This window comes from Coptis chinensis, chromosome 6 (genome assembly GCF_015680905.1).
Source record: "Coptis chinensis isolate HL-2020 chromosome 6, ASM1568090v1, whole genome shotgun sequence".
NCBI lineage: Eukaryota > Viridiplantae > Streptophyta > Magnoliopsida > Ranunculales > Ranunculaceae > Coptis > Coptis chinensis.
The window spans coordinates 97385181-97391984 of record NC_141461.1 but is presented as its reverse complement, the minus strand read 5'-3'; the positions used below and the strand labels follow the sequence as shown (position 1 = coordinate 97391984).

Here is a 6804-nt window from a genome sequence, read left to right as displayed (position 1 = left end):
TTCAAATGTCATATTCAAATTCAACGTCAAACCCTAATCTATATACTAAACCCTAATATGTAGGTCGTCAAAGCGGTCGTTTAGGTCTAAAAACAAGCGGTCTGAGTAGGTCATCAAGGGCAAATATGTCTAAAAACGGTTTCTTCAAATCATTTGAACACTTATATGCGACCCGACTGGGTCGTTTGGAGCAAAAACTTGCAATTTTCAACTTCAACTCAAATGAATATGGATTGAACGTGAATTTGAACCAAAATTTGAACGTGAATTTGAACCAAATTCCAATTTCATATGGGGACCCAATTCATATACATAACTTCAAATTCCATACATTCGTATACATCAAATTTACACCCATACATTCGTATATATCAAATTTACACCAAAACCAAAACCCTAATCCATATACAAATAGGAGCATTCATTTCTTTCCCACTTATTCTTTTATTTTTCTCTACTATCTCTAAATCACCTACACCTACTACATTACTCTAATCGACATAATCCGCTTGTCGTGTTGATCCCCTCTAGATGCTGAGGTTCCCCTTCCTTTTTTTTTCTTAGGCGGGTCACCTCGACCCGAGTTACTACTCCCGCCACTAAACAATTTCTTCGCACCTGTGTAGATGGTTTTCACTACAAAACATAATCATAAACAAGTATTAGTAACCAAAAGTTTCAATATAATAATATGAAAACAAGCTTCATCGATAAAATGAATACGAAAACGAAACATACTCAATTAGAGAGATCGAGTTTCAAATATTAACAGGGACGACAAAACGAAACAAGACGGGTTTCAATGGAACTTTCAAATATTGAATGTGTTTTTTAATCCATTAAACTTTCAAATAGGAAGCCAACACCACTTCTTTTGACACATTTTGCAAAAAGTTACATTGGTCACTATTGAATGTGTTTTTTAACCAATTAAACTCATTGTGTAAATCGTTTTAAAAACACATGTGGCTCCTATGTGGAGCCTATATGGCTGTGTAAATTTACACAACCCATTGGTGATGCTCTAACAAAAGAAATTTAACATTACGTCATGGATTTGAACCTCTCAACTCCTTTACGTTAAAGTACTTTTTATAAGCCTGCATTCGTAGCTGAGGAGTAAAGTAATATGGAACCAAATTTCTAGTCCAAAAGTGAAGATAAATAAACGACATTATACAAAGTGTTAGTAAATAAAGAGAGTGCCAACAAACACATCCTTATCACATATAATCAATCGAGTGATCAAATTGCCTGAAATGGGACCACTCAGATAATAATAGGATTAAATTGAAAGCGGGGGAATTGTCAAAGCATTCACATGAATAACCAAAATTTCCCAATCAATATTCTCTATGTTAATCCTATTAAGCAACATATATAGAATCACAGCTATGATGAGAAATATAGAGGGGGATATATGGAGAGAAAGCTTTTTCTTTTACAAAAATAAACAAGAGTAATAAAGAGAACCCCTTTTTTGGTTCAACAATATACACCCAATTTATTTGATAATTGATGATCTGATATCACATTTCTTTTTTCTTTTGTCAAAAGAAGATGAATCTAAAATAAATGTAGAAAATGCCCATGTCTTACCTGTCTAATAATTCATCGAATCCAAAATATTAATGTAAAGTGATCTTCGATCTTTTCTTTGCTTCATTGTACAATACTACACCCACAATTGTAACTCCAAATCCAGTCATTCCCATTATATTCACCGGATTCTTGAAAATCAACACCGAGACAACTATAGCCACTGCATATTTCGCATTGCCAAGAACTTGCAATGTCAATGCACTAGTATATTCAAATTTTAATTTGAATTTGACGTTGACATTTGAATATGAATTTGACGCTGAATTTGAATTTGACATTTGAATTTGATGTTGTCGTTGAATTTGAATTTGACGTTGACGTTGAATTCGAATTTGACATATGAATATGAATTTGACGTTGAATTTGAATTTGACATTTGACATTTGACATTTGAATTTGACGTTGAATTTGACATTTGACATTTGAATTTGAATTTGACGTTGAATTCAAATTTGACATTAAATTTGAATTTCACTCTAAACGATCTTGTCAGACCGCTCAGAATCACGTACTCTAATCGATCTTGGCAGACCGCTCAGAGTCACTCTAAACGACCTCTTTAGACCGCTTCAAGTATGACCTAAACGACCCCATTAGATCGTTTGGCTTTATAGATCAGCGATATGAGGAGGTTGTTAAGGTCAGTTTCGTCTGTAAACGATATGTGGGGATCGTTTTCTATGGTTATGTACGACCTGGGTGGGTCGTTTGGACCAAAATCAAAGCAAATTTACTATTTGATTTAGTTCATTTCATATCCAAATCAAATTCATATACGCACATAACTTCAACTTCATATTCATATACATATAATCATATTCAAATTTAAACTCAAATTCAGGTTCAAAATCAAATCATATTCATATACATCAAACCATATTCCAACTCAAACTCAAATTCAAGTTCAAATTCATATTCAAATTCAAATTCAACTTCAAATTCAAACGCACATTTTCATATTCAAATTCATATACATCACTTCAAATTCAAAATTCATATAAAATAACTTCAAACATATAAATTCGAACTTCAAATTCCAACCAAACCCTAATCTATATACAAAACCCTAATCCGACTTCAAAGCTCTAACTTTAGACACGATCACGACGGTAACGCCCACCAATAAACTTGCACCGGGTCAAGTTTTCCGCTTCATGGAACGCTTCATCGGGAATCTCATGCCCACCCAATTGCAGACCTTTCTCAAGCATGAGAGTAGTTTCATCGAGAATGTTGCTCTGTAAAAATAAATACAAACCTAATTTAGCATTTACAATTTTAAAAAGAGCGGAACTACAATTCTAAAAGCACAAAACTCACCAGTCGAGTTCCTAGGGAACTAGGAAATGTCTGCAGGGATAAATGAATAGGAAGCTGAGGATTTATCATTTGAATGTGAGTATTCATTTCATACCATTCCATGTAGCCAAACTCACACTCCCATGGATAACTTGCTGGGGGTCCTCAATTTTGGGGTTGGATCACGTGATTCTCCCATGTGATCCAATATGCCGAAGCAAGATTCCATTTGACCTCATACCCGCCCAACATCAGCCTCACTCATTGGACAAGCCAAACCTTTAGGCCCACTAAGCCAGTAAAGCACAAATTTGCAAGTGCATACGTATTCCCCATTTTCAAATTTGTGGTCCTTAATCTTGACTTCCTAGACAATTGCATCATAGAATTTTACATCATTTACCACTCTACGACCAGCACCACACACAACACTACTCACACACCACACTCACCACACTACCACCAGCACCACACACAACACTACTCACACACCACGCACACCACTCTACCAGCAATATCAACACATTGAACTAGTACCACCTGCACACACTCATATACAATCACACCAGTAGCACCAACACATTGAACCACACACTCACACCAGCATCACCAACACATTAAACCAGCACACCCATAAAAAAAATTAAGGGTCCTGGTGGATTTGAACCACCATCACCTGGGATATGTGAAGGTGCACTCCAACTCCCAAGAGCTCTCCCATTTGAGTTAAAGATCCATTATGTGTTTTCTAACTTAACTAGTTTAGGGATATATCATGAAACCTTTAAATAGAGTTGTTAATTAGCAGTGAACTTATACCCCTTCCCTGACACCAACCGACTTCAAATCAAGTTTAGAATAAGGTAGCTTGTTCAAAGCATGTACTGTGTCACACGACAAGAAGAAATGTTCAATATTTTAACGATGCTATACTGGAAAAGTTTGCAAAGTAATAAGTAAATTAATTTGTACACATAAATGACTAATTTAGTATTTACAAGATAAGTTTTTAAGAAACAAGCTGGCATTGCGAAATAAAATTTCAAAACACCTTCTAAATACATATGCAGAAGAAAGAAAACGAACTACATGAAGTGATAAACTCATATTACTAGGGCAAGACTAAGCAAACAAATCTCAAACTATTTGATTATAAAATGAAAGGTGACATTTCTTACGATTTTAAAAAATATAAGTATCTACCTTCAATACATGTGACACCCACATCGTCCAAGTATCGTCGTGCATCAAACTTCAAGTCTGATCCAACAGAGATCCACCTGTTTAGGAGAGTAGAGAGAAGTATACCCACGTCAAAATATAAAACCTTCCAGAACAAAAGAAAACTAAAATATCTAATCAAGAAAATAAAATTTGTTGCTTGATTTTGGTTTGGTTTTGTGTTGGAGGTGTTGAATTTGGAGGTAAAATGGTTTGGATTTGGTGCAAATTTGGCGAGAGGAATAAGAGAGAGAAAACCCTTCGTAAGTTTATCAGTTTTATTTTATTTCGTTGTTTTGTTTTGTATTAATTTCGTCCATTAGATCTGGAGATGATCTCGTGAGTTGAGTAGTGGAGATTTGGAGTGGGCGTATCCCTCCCCACCTATATATCGAGCAAGTTCCGTTTACCACACTTTTTATACCATAGTTTATACCATGCCCCACAACTTTACCTATAACATGAATTATAACCTAGCTTTTTGTGGATGTGTTCAAATAACAATGAAGATCACCTCTATAAAATTTCACCTCATTTGATAATGTTTAACTATGTCAAAAGATGATTGCAAAATAAAAAATCTGAACCGTTAAACAAAATTCAAAGTTTACAACAACTTTTAACTAGGTTAGAGATTTCCAAATGAGATAAATTTTTGTGGAGATGTTATCTATGGTTAGTAGATCATATCCACAAATTATTAACACTTAATTCATCTTTTAAAGGGGTGTGGTATAAACTATGGTATAAAAAGTATTGTAAACGGAACCTGCTCGTATATATTAAATGGAAAAAGAGCACGATTTTAAAAATGGAGGTATAAGGTGAAAAATATCACATTTTTTAATAGAAACTGTGAACCATCTGTGTAGGAGATAGACCACCGTTTTTCTTTCCAGTTGGAATAGAGCACAGTTTTCTTCCAAAATCGTGCTCTATTCTCTTAATAGAGCACGATTTTTCAGTCATAAAATTGTGGTATTTTGCGTATGTAATAGATCACACCATGCTAGAACACGCTCTCAAATTGGATTGAAAATCGTGCTCTATCCCAATAGGTCACTGTTAAAAAATGTGGTCTCTTTTTTATGTAGTAGTGCATGAATCTGCAAGTTTATCCATTAACTAACGTGACTTCTGCTCAAGAATCACTGAATCGAACCAAAACAAGTAAGCGCGCCAGGGCGGAACAAGAACTCAAATAAGGTTCCAAATGAAGGAACTGTATATGACTGATCACAATCAGAAAGTTCGCCTTCAATTCGGTTTTAAAACAGTCTCGTAAGAAGAGGTCGTCGAAGAGCATCATAATGGTGGAGGTTCATCAAAGGGTTCTTCAAGTAGTGGATGTTCAAAATCTAGACGGAAAGCTGATACCAGTACTTCTTCTACTTACATGTCCCCATTTTCACATCCAGGCTCTGACTCTGGGTCCAAGAATGATGGACTGGTTTCTATTTTGGATAGTGGATACTCAAAGTCTAGAAGAAAAGCTGGGAGAAATGCATCTTCAACTTACACTTCTCCGTATTCAAATCCAGGATCTGAGTCGGGGTCCAAGAATGATGGAGGCACTATTTTGGAGAGAGGGTCCACAAAATCTAGACGAAAAGCTCATGCGTATGACAGCCCCTCTTCAACTTATAGTTCTGCATTTTCAAATCCAGGATCGGAATCTGGGTTCTCAAACTCTAGAACAAAAACTTATGATAGTGCTTCCTCAAGTTACACTACTGCATATTCAAATCCAGGGTCTGAATCTGGGTTTAAGAATGATGGAGTGGGTAGTATTTTGGGTAATGAGTTCTCAAACTCTAGAAGAAAAGCTTATGATAGTACTTCTTCAAGTTACACTTCAGCATTTTCAAATCCAGGGTCTGAATCTGGGTCTAAGAATGGAGTGGGTAGTATTTTGGGTAGTGAGTTCTCAAACTCTAGAAGAAAAGCCTGTGATACTTCTTCTTCAAGTTACATTTCTGTGTTTTCAAATCCTACATTTTCAAATACCAGGATCTGAATCTGGGCTCAAGAGCGATGAGCTGGGCACTATTTTGCATAGTGGATCCTCAACTTAAATTTCTCCATTTTCAAATCCAGGATCCGAATCTGGGTCCAAACATGATGGACTGGGCAGTAGTTTAGATAGTGGACCCTGTTCTGCGTTCTCAAATCCAGGATCTGAAGCTGGGTACTATTTTGGGTAGTGCACTCTCAAAATCAAGAAGAAAAGCTAATAATAGTACTTCTTCAAGTTACACTTCTCCATTATCAAATCCAGGATCAGAATATGGGTCCAAGAATGATGGACTGGGTACTATTTTTGACAGTGGATCCTCAAAATCTAGACGAAAAGCAAATGATTGTACTTCTTCAACTTACACTTTTCTACTTTCAAATCTGGGACCCGAATCTGGGCCCAAGAATAGTGAAATTGACAGTGGGTTAACAAAGTCCAGACGGAAAATGGATAGTTATCTGTATCCTGGATACAGTTCCGGATCCCACGCTGATGAAATTGCTCCAATCTCTGTCCAAGCCTTAAAAATAGAAGAAGCCTTGAAAATAGAAGAAATGAGGTGATATGATTTTTTTTTGTTCAATGTTTGAAAGCCTTGAATAATCAGAAAGATTGTAAATTTGCTAATGGATGCTTTTTAATTCTGTCTTTACCCTTCCAAATTT

At 35.8% G+C, this 6804-nt stretch overlaps 1 long non-coding RNA gene across 2 annotated transcripts; it reads right to left on the bottom strand.

Moving 5' to 3' along the window:
- Positions 1-2503: 2503 nt before the first annotated feature.
- On the bottom strand, positions 2504-4464 carry LOC147495891 (uncharacterized). 2 transcript variants are annotated; one of them, XR_015199325.1, is made up of 3 exons: positions 4105-4464; positions 2923-3785; positions 2504-2840 (listed from the first exon to the last, which is right to left on the bottom strand). It is a non-coding gene; the product is annotated as an uncharacterized LOC147495891 (long non-coding RNA). The 2 variants fall into 2 exon arrangements; XR_015199324.1 differs by having other exon boundaries at positions 2923-4464.
- Positions 4465-6804: the final 2340 nt, after the last annotated feature.